General features: G+C 40.7%; 1 protein-coding gene across 1 annotated transcript in view; it reads left to right on the forward strand.

The window, feature by feature from the left end:
* The first annotated feature begins 265 nt into the window (after positions 1-265).
* LOC121879036 overlaps positions 266-17,353 on the forward strand; it is a 41,675-nt gene continuing 24,587 nt past the window's right edge. Inside the window, exon 1 of the mRNA XM_042385518.1 lies at positions 266-456. The gene's annotated coding sequence lies outside the window, so the exon portion shown is untranslated. The remainder of the gene's footprint in view (positions 457-17,353) is intronic.

The following is a 17,353-nucleotide window of genomic DNA, read 5'->3' on the forward strand; positions in this document are numbered from 1 at the left end:
CTAACAATCATAGTTAATTTCACGTTAGACTGGTAAATAGCAGCAGTGTGAAAACCTTTGACTACTACTGGTTCACGGAAGAACTATTCGCGTCTGTGTTTGCGATACCCAGAACGTAATATAGACTATGAACTATATCTAAGTATTATTATTTTATCCTTCACTCGGTATAATATTAATCCATTCCATCGGTAATTAGAGGTACACGTTTAGCGTGTGGCATTGATGTACGTCTGGCAGCGTGGGTTAGAAGTCATGAGGAGCGACCGAGCGTGGAGACTGGCTGGAGTGGAGTATATTTCCTGTTTTTCTCATTCTCAGTGTTGCTTCAGCATTCGTCGTGTATGCGAGTGACTGTCCTCTCGAACAAGTGTGCTGTAATAGTGTATTATACGCTATTAACTTGTGTAATATGGTGTAATATTCTGTGATACGAAACCATCGTAAAAATACAAGGTATGTAAGCGCTGGTAACAAAGTGAAGAATTGTTTTACAGCCCCTCCACTCAAGAGTGTATTGAGCCGGGCAGGAATGTTTAAGTGTTGTCATGCTAGGAACAACCAATGTGAAGCAAAATAAAACGTGACGTTCCTTTTGATAAAAAAAATTAAAGTAAAATTCTTTTGGAGGTCAGGTGAAACTGTTTGTGCGGTTTGACGGTGGTGCATCGGTGCTGGGTTGGTGTGAAACAACAAATATGTTAAGTTGTGGGTTTAAAGTTGTCAAATTTAAAGATAAAAGCGGGGTTAGGATTACTACTATTTAACGCGAGGCTGATTTTATATGGTGATCATGATCTCATGTGAGCTCAGCATGCATGTAAGCTTGAATAACAATCATATACAGTGCAGGTATTTAATACGGCTATTCGTATGGGATTATAGACATACTCGGCCACTTGTTAGCTAACTAGCCTGTAAGCACTGTCACGCACGCTTAGCAAATACTAGCGCGAGAATGTACTGTACCAGAACATGTTCTCGTATTGCTCTAGTCTGGACTGGTGGAGCTCACTCTTGGTGCTGTCATAACGTGTTTTCCAAGTTTACAACTTCTTTATCTTGAGGCTGTGACCTCTAAAATGGGCGACCATACACACCCATACCTGATAGGGTACGGTAAAGTATATACGTCTAAATAAGTGGTTCCCAAACTGGGGAACGTGAAATCATGTAGAAAACAAAATTTGAATGTTGAATTTTGCTTAGATATAAAAAAGATATAAATTTAAGCAAGAACCGATAGACGGCTAGATATTTCTACGAACAATAATATTCTCTGCATTGCAATGCCTCTTAGAGTTAGTAGACCTAAATAATACAGATACCGAACAAATACAAATTATAAAATTTAGTCAAATGAAAAGTAGGGCGAATGAGAGTTTCGTGAAAACTCAAAATATTGAGACCACTGTTCTAGACAGAAACCACAAATTAAGAAAACTAAAAAAATCGTGTGTGTTGGGTTGGGGGATCGGCAATTTCTGTATATTAGCCCAAACTGAATGACAAACGTTCACTGCAAGTTCCGGTTTTCTCAAAGTTAATTATAACTGTTGCGTAGAAGATGTTTTATCGTGGCATCTCTTATAATGCTCTCAAGTACTTTACGTACTATGCTGGTCAGGCTCACTGGTCTATAATTATTCGTGGAGTGACGATCGCCTTTCTTGAAGATAGGACTCAGATACGCCATTTTGCAATCACTGGGGACCTTTTGCTCATCCAGGCATTCACAGAACAGGATCTTCAGGTGCTCAGCAAGCTCGTAGCACAGTTCCCTTAGCACTCTGGGATGCACCATGTCAGGGGCGGGACTCTTATGAACCTTTAGCTTTGACAATTTATTTCTTATAACCTCTTCTGAGAACATAATGTGAGTCAGCGCTGTGCCGAACCGTCTGTCCTCAAAACGCAGGAAGATTGTTCGCATCCTCCCTTGTGAACACCGAGGAAAAGAAACTATTCAACGCCTCCGCTTTGTCTTGGTCAGAATCTCCGTAACTACCATCTTCAAGACTCAGGTCCAATACTCCTACTCACGTTTTTAATTTCGACTTTGTGTAGCGGTAAAATGCCTTTGGGTTTGACTTGACCTCACTTGCAATCCGCCTCTGGAACTCCTTTTTCAGCCCTTGTATACTCTGACTGCTTGGTTCCTGGATCTGGCATTCATCCTCCTGTCCTGCTCATCGTTTGTCCTAACCCACGTCTTGAATATCTGTTTTCTTCTTAACTTTGTTGACCACCGCATGGCTCACATGTAGCGGTCTCCTTGTATTCCTGGAGGCACTGGGTTTGGTCTTGGGTACATATTTCTCGATCAAATGGTTCACTTTACTGTGGCTATGATATTCAGTGGAGTGTCTGCATTCTTATACCTTAGTGAGACAGGCCAGTGGATACCCCTCATCTCCTCCCTCATCCCGTCGTAATTTCCATTGTAATATATGAACCTTGGCCCGGTTTTGTCGTGAACCAAGTAACAATTAAATCTGAAGGACAACGTTACGTGGTGGCTGGTGCCTATGGGGGCTAGGTATTTCAGCTTGACCACCATACCCTCCTCGTTTGTTATGATGAGGTCCAGTGGCTTGGGTGTTTGCTCCCCTCTGTAATGCGTCGGGTCTTTAACACGTTGGAACAGAAATGTCACAGGGTTTCTACAAAAAAGTAGCGGGGTTAGTAAAGTCATTTGACGTGGTCTCCTATTTCCGGTCGATGTCGCCATGAAGTACCCCATGATAAGGAGGTGGCTAGAGTGGGGCACAGTTGCTTTGTCTATTAAGGCTCTTAAGTTCCTTTGGTTTAATAAGCTACAGTTTGGGGATCTGTAGATACACCGGACAATATGTAAGTCTCTCCCCTTTAATTTAATTTTATTCCACTCTGATTCTTCATAAACATCATCTCCCTGTACCCTCACCTGGTTGGCTCTAAGGTCTTGCCTCCCATAGATAACCACACCCCTCTTGCAAGTTTCTTGAGAAAGGTTCGTAAATAGTCATATCACTCAATACTGAACTCGCATTCCTCCAGGTCGATTCTCCTGTTCTTGTACAACAGTTCTACAACACCTACTATATGGGGTTGATGTACCTTCAGTAGTGTTTCAAACTCCTCTGTCTTGTCAAGGAATGTGTCAATATTAGTGTACATGACTTTCAAGCCGGAATTTGTTCTCGGTAACGTCTCTGCTCTTGTTAGTGACTCCGGCCCCCTCCATTCTCAGCAGCTGCAGTATTTGCTAAATACTACATTGTATTTTGCGGGTTGTGGTCAGAGATGCCATTGTTTACATGGCGCTCCCCTCCACCTGGGTGGGAGGTAGAGCAGGTGAAGGGTGTCCTTCCGTCCCCCGGCTCTGTGCTGGCGCTCTTGCTTCCACAACCCTCCCCCTGGATATAACCCACGTATACCCGTCCACGTTGTTCCTCGACTCCTCCTTCCTCTGCTTCAAGCTCTGTAGGAATTTTTTGTGCTGTTCCCTCTGCATTACCGTACGGTATGGGCGAATGAATACATTCCAAAATGCATCGGTCCTTGCTAAGTTTTTTGCCTGCCGAATAATTTCATTTCTTATCCTCATTCACTACTGTGATCCCGAGGGTTTCATGCAAAGAAGTGTTAGTTAAAAGACTAGTGAGGTCATCATAAAACTATATCGAGCTTGTGAGACCTCACTTGGATTACGCAGTTCAGTTCTGATCTCCGTACTACAGAATGGATATAGAATCCCGAGAAAGAATTCAGAGGAGAATGACAAGACTAAACCCGAACATTAGGAACCTTGAGTACAGAAACAGGTTAAAGCATCTTAATTTGCACTTCCTCGAGAGAAGTAGAGTGAGGGGCGATATGATCGAGGTGTATAAATGGAAGTCTGGGCTAAACACCTCGATCATACCGCCCCTCGCCTGTCACATATATAACATGAAAATTACACTGGGCTTATACCCTAACCAGGAGACAAAATTTGGGTACTGAATAGCTTCCAGAAGATTCTTTACCCTAACTTCCTACCACAACTGGTGCTAAGTGAACGTTTGTAGTAAAGGGACACTGCAATTTTATTTTAAACTTGGATGTTACTCGTATATTTTACGTTAAGTCAATCAGCTACGTGCTCTGTCTTCAATTGCGAGGACTGTTCACCTTCCGAACCTCTGAGAATCTGGACTCCCGGATGAGAAATGTGCGTTGTGTCATGTAGCTGGGGGCCATGACTTGAAGAGGCTTTGTCCTGGATTAATGCTAGTATATGTAGGAGGATGAAAAATAAAATGAAGAGTAATATATACAATAGTATTTAATGATAAATTATCATAGGGAGAAAATTAGGGACTTACCTAATTCCCTAGGGAAAAAAATGACAAACCCCGAGGAAAATTAATCGAAACCCTAGTTTAAAGATAATCGGTTATTCTTCAGTTAATATTTTTCATGTCATTTGAATAATATTTGAAATATCGAGAACTTTTTCCAATAATGAAATTCTCTTCAATAATGACCTTTGAACTACCCCCCACTTGGTTTAAATAAAGCAGACACGGCAAAATTAAGTTGATAAGCATTGCCAACAATTGCAAGGTATTTGCCACCCAGCTAGGTTGGTGCTGGAAAATAAGACATAAGTAGAATAGCTTTTATGGATGGTTTCGGGGATTTAGTTTAGAAATACCAAGCCCAAATGGTCGATGGTCGACACGACGCGACGGTTATGTGCTCTGTGGGTTAAGAGATGCTGCGGCTTGGAGGGAAGAACTTATTTTGTTACCCATGAGCCGAAAATGGAGACCATGTTATTTTGCGGAGTATGTTGGCGGTGTCTCAGGCACTTCGGAGGAGATTTCAAAACTTGAAGGGTGGGTGTAGGCTGAACTGGTCACGAACCACTTGCTTGTACAAAAACGGTATATAACTTCGTGAAACTGGAGTTTTGCTAACAATGGGAAAGTTTTGTGCGGTTTCCAACTTTTCAAATTGTTCTGAAAAAATAAAAGAAGCTTCCCTCAGATCGCCCATTACCGTATTATATATTGCTATAAAAATATTTAAATCAGAAACTACGAGAAGTGTCTGGCGAAAATTCGGAGAGCAGAATAAACATTAGCCACTCGTAACAATGCAAATAATGTACAGTAATGTGTTGATTGAATAGTGATCACACTGTTATCGGTAGGGAACCCCTGTATACTTTATATGTCATATTTAAACGTAAATCATAGCAATTTATCCATTTTTTTGGCATTTTCTATTAATTCTATACGCATGCAATCATCACACAAACCTTCGTCAACCGTTTCGTTAAAGTTTGATGATATTGATGGGGTTACATGTAGGGTATTTCTGTTTTCCAGGATAGCCATCCGCATTATTTACTTTTCTCTTCGCCACTGATGGGCTCGTTAACCGCTTGGGCTGTCGGTCACGTCTCTGTTGTGCACTATTGGCAAGTACTGGGCTTGCACTGGCTCCTGAATGTAGCTGAACCTGCACCAGTGTTGGTCAAGTCTGGTCTTGAAAGAGCTCACACTCGGTGCCGTCACAACACTCTCTGGCAGGTTGTTCTAAGAGTTCACAACTCTCACTCCGAAAAAGTTCGGAACTTCGCCCTCGAAGTTTTCTGGACTTCAGGATTCTTCAACCTTGAGCTGGCGTCTGCCAGCTCCAGGTATGGACACACTACTGAGTAGTGCCCTTTGAGATGCTTATACAGTACACCTCGATTAGGTCGCCCCCTTTGATACCGAAACTCCTGACTTGGCTCCTTGGGAATCTAGGGGGGAGCGATAGGAACACATATTTTAAATAGCCTAAATGAAGTTAAATTAGGCTAGACTAGGCTTGACTTATGCCTTTTATTCCCTACACCTAATTAATATACATAGTATATCTTCATTTCGCATATTCCTTCAACACGGCAGATATACTGTACAGAAGCTAACTGGGTCGTCTGGAACGGCATCAAGGAAGCCATTGTTTGTGCTCGGGAACAAAGCAGGGATTATCACCACAAAGCTAATTTTTTTCTTTCCAAGGTGCGGAAACTCAGATAGCAGCACAGAAAAATTATTAGGTATCCCTAAACTGGTTAATTAAAACGAGGGAGTGGGAACCCCGACCGAGCGGACCACTGATTAAGGCTAGTCAATGGAACGCTTACAGGCAAGGACTCCATTATCTCTTACACTTAAGATTCTGTATCATTAGCGGAACTGCAGAAGTGCAAGGAACAAAATGCTTAATTTCGGTTGTTAAAGTCACTATTTCGGCCAGACGTATTTTGCATTGCATGAGACGGTTCTTTGGGGTTATGATGGCCCACTTATATTCGAAAATAGTCTGTAACTCCAACAACAAAGAGAAGGCAAAAATATCACTTTTGCTCCCGTCAAGATTTCTGGTTCATCTCTTCCCTCCAGCTACTCCCGGTGAGATGCAAAATGTGAGAGAATTGGTAAAAACAGCCCGAAAACGCTTGGGAAAGCGGACCGTGGTCGCCAACCCTCTTAAATGTGGGAGGCACTATTGAATGATACCCCCCCCCCTCTAAAAAAACCCACCCATTTAAACTTAGCCCGACCAGCTTTATAATTTTTCGTTAAGATCGGATGAAAATTCTGGACGGTCAGAATACAAAGCCCAGTATCAGACCTTACATTGACCTTTGACTCAATTAAATATTTCTTTTGGCTTAATACTGTACACAGCATGGGTTTTTTTCTCTTGTGCTTTACGTTATGAAACTTGTCATTCTAATTTAGTCCAGAAAAGTTGTAGTGGTTAAGCTCTTGGAATCACCATCCCATGTTAAAAAGAGAAAATTGGGTAAAATCATGGATTTTAGACAACGAAGGGAACACAAGTGAATATATGAAAATATAGTTAGCGTTGTGTGTAACTTACATGGCTTTTTGCTGACTTATCCTGGTTATTGTTAGGACAGAGGTGAACCATCATACCAGACTTCTGCCAACTCACTGTCACCCTTCAGGCGTCAGACCTTCAAGTTAGGACCGGGACGCAATGTACATTTATTTTGTGAGTTTCTTCAGGGGCTTCATTCTTGCGTGCTCTACAAGTAACAAACCTTGATACTTGCCACTGAGAACATAACTGACGGCGGACTTACAAATAAATCTACTGACAATAAATCACAGTTTTAAATCCCAATCATGGCGACGGATTTTGGACAAAAAATATACATCGCAGAGTCACGTTGCATATACTGTCCTTGATGGCATGGATCAGCTGACAGGATGTTTTGGACGGCTGATTGGGTCTCATATGACGACATTTACGATATTTTTCCATGTACTAAACAAAATATTACACCTAAGTTGAAATGGTTGCATAACTTACAAGGGAAAGCCTAGAAGTTGCGTTTCATATGAATGACGTTAAGCACGATTGACACCAACAAATAAATGATATGAATGATTTTACTTCCTTGTAATCTCTCTCCTGAGCTGTTTTTATGTCTTCACTCAAGCATATTTGTATCTCCAACAGCCTCGGGTTCTTGGTGGTTAGAAAAAAGTATTCCAGGAAAATTTTGAGTAACCTAAAAGTAATGAGCGTAACTTGGGTAATTGGAGAAAAAATTAAACCGAAAGTTTATTTTTTTATTTTACAACCAGTTTTGTCGTGTGATAATATCGTCCTACATGGTACTGCGGGTTTGTCTTGCGGATTTATGTTAATTTAATGGTAGGGAGTTTCTCACGAGGGACACAAGGGCGCGACTTTGGACTAGAAACACCTCTTCTCATATCTCGTAGAGACCTACTTAGAGATTAGTGCAAGCCGAACCCTGCGAACAGTGCCGCAAAGGAGCCTCTTAGAGAGGTGGTGGAGCTATTCTGAATTGCCGAGTTCCCTTTCCCTGCACAACAAAATCCCTGGTTTGCGAGTCGCAAACCAGGGGAAAAAGTCCATGTGACTTAAGATCCTTACTCACAAGGCAGTGGTGGCTATTAGTGGCACCCTTTTGACCAGGGCTGGAAACATTAAGTTCCCATTCATATTGTCCAGTCAGAAGGTATGTTGTTTACACATACATCCAAACTTTTACCGTGAAAAACAAAATCAAGTCCAAGAAGACTATTACCAAGTTCACATGCTCAGTGCAGGGTTAAGACTTTCGTAGGCCTTAGGCACCTCCAAGATATGGGGCCCCATTTGACAGCATATTCACTTATAACACAAGCTAGTACCTAATTATAAAATGGAAAAAAGTACCTCAGTATCAATTTAATAATAACCTGTAGAAAAAGGGGAAGAAAAGTTCTCGTTTTATTTTTCGTAGGCCCCCAATATCTCGTAGGCCCTAGGCCCTGTGCCTAATGGATAATCCGGGCCTGCACATGCTCGTACAAGATTTGTTGTTCTACACTGATGATTTTGTACAAGACATGAATCTTTATGCCCCGTTAAATTAACCTTAATCAAGATTTCCCTTGTTTCAATTTTTATTTAACCCATTCTGTCTCGCTGAATCAAATGGTTATATTTGTGGTAGATGGCATGCGTGTTTGATAGCGTGAAGGTTAGCCGTCTGTAGCTGAACATGATCAAACTTCTCGAGCGTTTTGACACGAGTGTACTGTGTGCTAATTGTTTCGTCGTATGCAATGGATATTTGGATAATAGGATTATCTGCGGCCCTGTATTGTCACCAGATGAATAGCTGCTTAGAGGACAGAGATGCAGGGCTGGATTTACTAATAGGCCATTGGCCTAGGGCCCACCGGTATCTGGGGGCCCACTGAAACTAATTTGTCGAGCAGCGTGCCAGCGTATAACCTTGTTTCAAGTATACACCGAGTATTTCATGATATAATATGTTCACAACCATAAGGGCCCCTGTACAATAAGTATAGGGCCCGGAGTATGTCGGCCCCTGTACAATAAGTATAGGCCCACAGTGGTCTTCAACTGGTGGGCCATGGGGTGGTTCTCAGGTGGGCCACGGACTAGGCCCTATAGTAAAATGAAGAAAATAAGATAAAATAAGATAATAAAAAAAATATATATATACATTTTTTAAATGTCCGTTTCCCACCATCTATCTATCTATCTATCTATCTATTTATTTATGTATCTATCTATACATACATATATACGAGCGAGAGAGAGAGAGACACAGAGAGAGACCTTCAGCGCCTTGACGTGTGAAGGACAGGATCGTTTCTCGTTCTGTACGTGTCAGGGTTACCGTTGGTTTGCTGACAGTTCGCTCAGCCAGTCAGTATCTTCTCAGCCTCAGCTTAGTGATATTTTATATTGTGTAGCGGCACTCATTATTTACTAATGATATTTTACATGTTGCATTAAATGGACTTAAGTGTTATATTACGTGTGTTTTTGTGTCTGTTTCTTGTGACATTGGTATTTCTTATAGACTTACACTATTTTTTTTGCTTACAGATTATTGAAACATGCAAATATTTATAAAAATTTGGGGGCCCACTGATGAGTTTGGCCTGGGGCCCACAAGTAGGTAAATCCGGCCCTGCAGAGATGAACCTTTCATCAACCGAACATTTATTACAAATAATTTTTCTATATGACGTTTGTAGATGTATAAAAGGTGCAAAAGAGCTACCTAATTTTATTTGTTCACATTTCACAAACTGTAAAAACTCCCACACTTTAACATAGCCACACATCCCTACGTATGATAGTACGTAAAAAGATCACCACACAAACATGTTAAGTCATTGAAAGTGAGAATGGGTTTTTGTAAGCATGACTGTTCGTTAAAGATAATGTCGATACAGCACACCTTCTGTACACAAGGAGGCCGGTGTGCAAAATATATCACATGCTATCGATACTAAACTACGCATGTAAACAAACCTGCTAAAGGCCTGCGACGAAAAGTACCCATATTTTAGAATAACTTCCATTTCTTTGATCAAATTATCGGATTATAAATGAAGGTAGTGTCGATGATTTTAGTTATTGCTGGTTGATTATGCGGAGAAACGGAGATTTGTTGTCAAAAAGTGGGGAGACGGGAGATTGGGGGGTAAAAATAAACGTAGGGAGATGGGATATTGGCAGTGTCGGATTATAGGGCAAATGGGGCATTTACCCCTGGCCCCAGATCTTGACCGGGCTAAAAATATTGAACGAATAATTTTTTATCTAGTTTATCTTTTTGTGAACGAAAATAAGTTTGAACATAGTGTGAGGTGTGAGGCTGTTGTGGCGGCGTATGACTGTGAGGATGTGTGAGACTGTTGTGACGGTGTATGAGGCTGTTGTGACGGTGTATGACTGTGAGGATGTGTGAGACTGTTGTGACGGTGTATGAGGCTGTTGTGACGATGTATGACTGTGAGGCTGTTGTGACGGTTTAATTGAATTAATTTAATTTGGCCACTTACAGCGGCTAGTATACTGTGCATCCCTACTCATCCTGTGAGAGGTAACGCAAAAGGATTACAGAATAGAAGTCACAAAGGGTATGTTTAATTAACCCCAGTGGTCAGGATATTACAGGATATTATGGTATTGAATGTTACAGAGTATTTCAAACATTCTTTGTTTAGTTCTGTACATACAGGGTAACTAATTCGTAACTGCGTGACTGTGAGGCAGTATGTCTGCCCGCACACTTTGTTATTCACTTTTGTGCAAGAGGTATTCCAGCACATTGTGTGTTTGGTTCTATTATAGAACCAAACAATTTCCCACGTATAGAACTTCTATACATGGGAAATGATATAGCTACTGAGTGAAAAAAAGTGGATACAATCCTAATATGTCAGCTATCTTGCCATTAAAGATAAAGTGTTCTGCCATTTCACACTGTGCTTGGACCTGCCATAATGGTTCTATTTTCACATGGTCAAGGACGTAGTGTTCGAAAGTGTGGCCATATGTCTGGCCACACACTTTACATTTAGTTTTGTTCACATCTGCTTGAGGGATATACTGTGCTGCCAGAGGTACAATACTTATATCCTAACTTATTCTAGCGGTTACATCATTTTGTTATCTACTGGTCTTGTTACTTGCTCCATCTACATGTTTCACTTGATGGTAAACAGTGGGTTGACTAATGCCTGTTTGCACTTGTCTGCTTGCGTCAAATTCATCAAGTTCTTTCCTGATTACAGTTTTCAGGGTTCTTTTTGACAGACCCAGATTGTATTCAACAGTGTCTTTGTTAGACGCGAGTTTGGCGAAGGCATCAACTCTGTCAGGTGACCGGATAAAACCCCAACGGACAAAACCCCAGTCTCATATAAAATAAAACACTTTTATGTTTAGGTTAGGTTAGGCTAGGTTAGTGTTGATAAATGACAACCCCGTTGGGGTTTTGTCATGGAACCACTCTGTCATGTTCTTTGAGGCCTATGTGAGAGAGAATCCACAACAGTTTGATCTCGACACACCGGTCAGCAAGGTACGCATATTGTGTCTGGCTTCAGAGACAAGTGAGTGACAACTTAAGTTGTGGGTGTCAAGGGCAAATAGTGAGGATAGAGAATCAGTGATGATGAGACTGTCATTGACAGCGGTTTCAATAAATTTAATGGCTTTGATTATGGCAACTAATTCAGTTTGTAGAGTGGATGCCCAGTTGTTAATTCTAACTCCTTTCTTAATTGTATCACCGTTAGGTTGAATCACAACTACAGCACTTCCAGCCCACCCGCAGACAGCGTTAAGGGATCCATCAGTGTAAATAGTCTGTGTGATGTTATCAGTCTGTAGGGCTGTGAGTGTGTGTGTGTGAGAAAAAAGAAAACACGTATTTTATTAAGAGCATTCCTTTAACTCTCAATCTAAATAGCCAGAGACGAGAGATTCTTTACTCAACCTCAGACAACCCGTACTCTGGGGGGTGGTATTCATGTTGAGACTGGGCCGAAAATATTATTTGCCCCCGGCCCTGGCAAGGTTTAATCCGGCCTGGCAAGGTTTGATCCGGCCTGGCAAGGCTTAATCCGGCATTGGATATTGGGGGTTAAAAAAGTAGGGAGATGGGAGTTGGGAGATGAGAGGCTAAAGATGAAGGGAAATGAGAGATTGGGACCCCTGTGTCATCCCCATCATCAGAGGCCTACAGGTACAGTACATCTGCTCCCCTTCCTACAAACACCATCCCAGACTTACACTAGCCAATTAACAGAACAAGCCAGCCCTGAACGATGGCGAAAGGACTTCTCCCCTCTCTCTCACACCAATAGAAGAAACCACATTATACCTATGTAGAAACCACACATAAGTGATAGATCAGTACTCCCATGCCATGAACCAAGAGCAACTCACAGGATGTGCTCAGATTAAGATATTAAAGAACAATAGCTTTGTTGAAACCATATCTGAAACCACACTCGGGTGGATATTATTTTGTGGTGAGACTTATTTTTGCAGATGTAAATTGTGCAAAATATGTCACTTGTGACTTATTTTGTAGCTGTAGATGTTTGCACAACACCGGTACTGCTCTCGACCGCATTCACTTCCCCACGTTGTAAACTTAGGTACCCATTTACAGCAGGGTGAACTGGGAGTGTCAGGGGATTGAACCAAGGGGATCGAACCAACAACCTCTGGAACAAGAGGCGAGCGCAAGATATTAGCAATGCCTTAACATGGAAGTTTACAATATATATATATATATATATATATATATATATATATATATATATATATATATATATATATATATATATATATATATATATATATATATATATATATGAGCTAAACCCAGATCTAATTCCAAATTCATATATTATAACCAAATTTTAAAGAACAGTTCTACACAATTAAAAAAAAATATACTGGCAGACTGAGAAACAGCAAAATTAATCATCAATCAGTGTCGTCAGTCACAAACCCGAACAAATTTGATGAGACGCACTCAACAATGTCTCTTAAAAAACTTAAACTTAATTATTAATTAAGATTATTCAAATTTGTACATTACTTTTTTCAAATCGGTTTTTACTATTGTGTCCATGAATATATTATAACAAACACTGACAGTGAGTAATTTATTTATGCTGAATATTATAAATAAATCCATTTATAATTGGAACCGAAGACTCATTTTCCTTTTGCGTGGGCGGGTTTTCCCGACGACCGGAAAAGGGGCACTGCCAACGTCGCTTTTTTTTTTTTACGGGGATTAGCCCACCCGGGCACAGGTCACTGACCCACATCGGGGCCTCGGGGGCGAAAATGTAATAATAATAATAATAATAATAATAATAATAATAATAATAATAATAATAATAATAATAATAATAAAGAATTACAAAAATGAAAAAAAAGATAAAAAGTGAGAAACAATATATGTATGTTGTGTTGTCAATGGTAAGAGAAACAATTGAGACCCTGCAATTGTGTGTACATTACTTTACTTTTATCCTCTTCACCACTGATCGGCTCGTTAGCCGCTTGGGCGATCGGTCACGTATCTGTTACGCACTGTTGGCAAGCACTGGGCATGTACCGGCTCCTGAATGTACCTGACCCTGCTCCAGTGTTGGTCAAGTCTGGTCTTGAAAGAGCTCACACTCGGTGCCGTCACAACACTTTCTGGTAGATTGTTCCAAGAGTTCACAACTCTCACTCCGAAAAAGTTTGCCCTCACAGTTTTCTGGTCTTGCGGCTTCTTCAATCTTGAGCTGTGACCCCTTGTGGGGCGAGCATCCGCCAGCTCCAAGTAAGGACACTCGACAGAATAGTGCCCCTTGAGATGCTTATACACCTCAATTAGGTCGCCCCTTGCCCATCTGTATTATAAGCTAGGCAAGTTCAGGCGCTCCAATCTCTCAGGGTAGCTGAGGTGCCGAAGTGCAGGCACCAGTCTGGTGGCCCTTTGAACATTTTCAACCAACTGACAGTCGCATATCTCGGGGACCAGATGGGGTGACAGTACTCCAGATGGGTAAGCACTTCACTCTTGAAGACCGTTACGAGGGATGGACCGTCTAGATATCTGAACGACCTTCTTATAAGACCCAATGATATATATGCCTGATTTACCTTCTTCTCCTCGTGGTCCGAGAACTTCAGCTCATTGTCAACATACACACCTAGGTCCTTCTCACATTGTCTCAAATAGTGCAGTTTCTTCATCCCGTTGGGACATATGATACGCCTCCTTACCGTTGGTATGCCCCAGGTGCATCCTCTTACACTTTGTGACATTGAATCTCAACAGCCATTTGTTCCACTATTCTTGGAGCCCACAGAGGTCCTTCTGCGGCTCTTCACAGTCTGCTTGGTTCTTTATTTCCCATAATAACTTGGCGTCATCGGCAAACATTTGTATGGAGGAATGTACAATGTCAGGCATGTCATTTATGAAACAAACAAACAACAGCGGGCCCAATACACTGCCCGAAGTGGTACACCGCTTGTGACAGATACGATTGATGATTTCGTGCCATTAATCACCACACACTGCTTGCGGTCATGTAGAAGGCCTTCTTTCCACGTTAGGACATTTCCCCGAATTCCGTACCCTTCCAGTTTGATTTTCAGCCTTTCGTGGGGTACACTGTCGAAACCCTTGGCAAAATCTAGGTAATATCGTCAATATTACCACCCCATTCCCGGATATGGGTCCAAATATCGAATACCTTGAGCAATTGTGTTAAGCAGGAGCACTGTACTTGATAAAGTAAGGCTTACTTTACCAAGTACCCTGTATTGCCACGTAAAGTTGCGAGTATAAGACCCAGGTTGGGGTTGCTGGATCTTTGGCTGACTGTACATACATACACGCATTGTGTTTAATGATGTGCATTACTTAAAACATATAGTTTTTTGTAAACCATTCTTACCTATCATATGTAAATGAACCGAACTTTAACCAGCATAATTTCCTTTACCTTAGTTGTACATAAATGAACCTGACTTTAACCTGAGTACGGTAATACACTTACTTTGAGATTTTATTATCTACATGTCTAATCATTCATGCTCTTGATACGTTTTTTATAGACACCACAACATGAACTATTTCTCTAACAACCTCCAAGTTAATAACCGGTAGCTAAATTAAAACTGTTGTTCACCATTTTAAAACACTGTGTATCAATAACAAGGAACAAGTTGTCTTTGTTTTTTCACTGCATGATATTTTTTTATAATTATCGACAACTGAACCTGCCGGCGATTTTGCATAGTAAACGATTATGAAAACGCTGCAATTTCACTGTGTTTTGTAGAGGACACTGTCGTTGTTTGTGCATTTTTTAATTCCCCAACCCAACCTAACCTAACTTAACACCTGCCGTGGGCAAACTTCCTGTTGCTGTGAAAGAGGAAACGGTGAGCCACAGTGTTGAAGAAGTGGTAAAGGATTGTGCCATGGTCTCAGTGAATGTGGCAGAACAGGTACCATTTCTTGTTACACTGGAACAGATTCCTCTCTGGTTGTAAAACACAAGGATTCCCGCAGTTTGGACAGTCTCTTTTGGAAGGATGGACGCCATGGTCTTTGAAAAACTGGAGAGCGAGATCGTCTTTCCTCTAAATTCGCAAATTACGTCCATATAAGTCCAATGACACCATTCCCAAGCCATGGTGAAAATGAAACTGGCGTGGCAAGAATCATGGCGTGTTTTGAAATATGTCAATATGATTGGCTGTATACATTTGGGGGTGAGACGTCACCATCGCATTAGCGCGGAGAAGACAAAGTTCAGTCGTGTGCACCTTTGGCGCCTTGTAACAGTCCCATGATTTTTTAAGTAAATTATTTCATGCTTCAGAGAAAATGTATAGGTATTCCTGCCAGAAAACCCTGCTTTTTGCCTGCCAAGCAAACATTGCCCTCAGGGTGCCTTAGGCATAAGCCAATCACAGTGACCTGTGATTGTGACATCATAGGCATAACTGTGCTGATTGGCTGGAGACTAGGTTGTTCTGCACTGAAGGTTTTATCTGTTTCACGAAATGTATTGTGATTCATGTGACCCCTTTTAACTAGCTAGGAGAATAGTCTATTGTTTTGAAAGTGTATTAGTCCATTCTGAATATAATCATTCATAAACGAAGAACCGTTTAGAATAATTCTCAATTCCCTTCCCCTGTGTATGGAGTGTCTTAGTGGGATGCAGTGACCCCATGAGGAACAACACAACTCTCACATATTCTCCCTAATATATATATATATATATATATATATATATATATATATATATATATATATATATATATATATATATATATATATATATATATATATATATATACCTAGACCCCGACTTACAACTGCTTCGACTTACGGCCGTCGAGACTTACGACCGCCTCAGATTTTTTATTAATTTTTTTTTTCTTCAAATGACACGCATTTTCTATACCGAAACGTTTCCAGTTAATGTAGTCTCCATGTATAATTAGAAAATTATGTCCTATGTATTTGTACCATACATATATATATATATATATATATATATATATATATATATATATATATATATATATATATATATATATATATATATATATATATATATATATATATATATATATATATATATATATATATATATATATATATATACAGTTATATATATATGTTAGTTAATCTCACTTTTACGCGTTAATGCAACTCCGGAGGGTCCCATGTAAATTGAGAAACGCGTAGTGAATAACATAACATATGGGATTAATTGAAATGGAGTCCGGGCCGATCCCCAAACTCCACTTTTTGACGACACACAACTATGTTGTAGTAAAAATATTATCTTAACTTTATGATGGTATGCACACACAATTAATAATTAAGAGAACTATCAATAATATTAGGTTTTTTAACACTTACATTAGTAGAAAAAATGGCTGGGCACACGGGGATGGGCGGTTGGTTCCGAGGCAGAGGGCAGATTATTGGCCCTCACCTGTGTCACTTGTATCAATTGTATCACTATCCACCACAGAGGCTTGCAGGGCCTCTTTGTCAAACTCCCCAAAGTCCATATAAGTCCATATCCTCACCATAATTATCACTATCACTGACTTGGGCCGGCTGTGGTGGGTGGCGGGTGAAGAACTGGTAATGTTTTGATGACTGGGCAACCTGTGCGCACCATGTTCGCGCCGCTTACACAACATGGCGGATGGCGGGAGGTTTGGATTCAAAAATGGCGCGGCTCGCCAGCCGCTCTCCGCGTAAAGGGGTACACGCACCGCGGAATGTGAGCATCCTGGGTTCCGGCAGGGCACCGCGTAAACATGGAAACGCGGAATGTGGGACCGCGTAAAGTGAGGGTTAACTGTGTGTGTATATATATATATATATATATATATATATATATATATATATATATATATATATATATATATATATATATATATATATATATAT

Source organism: Homarus americanus, unplaced genomic scaffold, assembly GCF_018991925.1.
Source record: "Homarus americanus isolate GMGI-L3 unplaced genomic scaffold, GMGI_Hamer_2.0 scaffold4060, whole genome shotgun sequence".
Lineage (NCBI taxonomy): Eukaryota > Metazoa > Arthropoda > Malacostraca > Decapoda > Nephropidae > Homarus > Homarus americanus.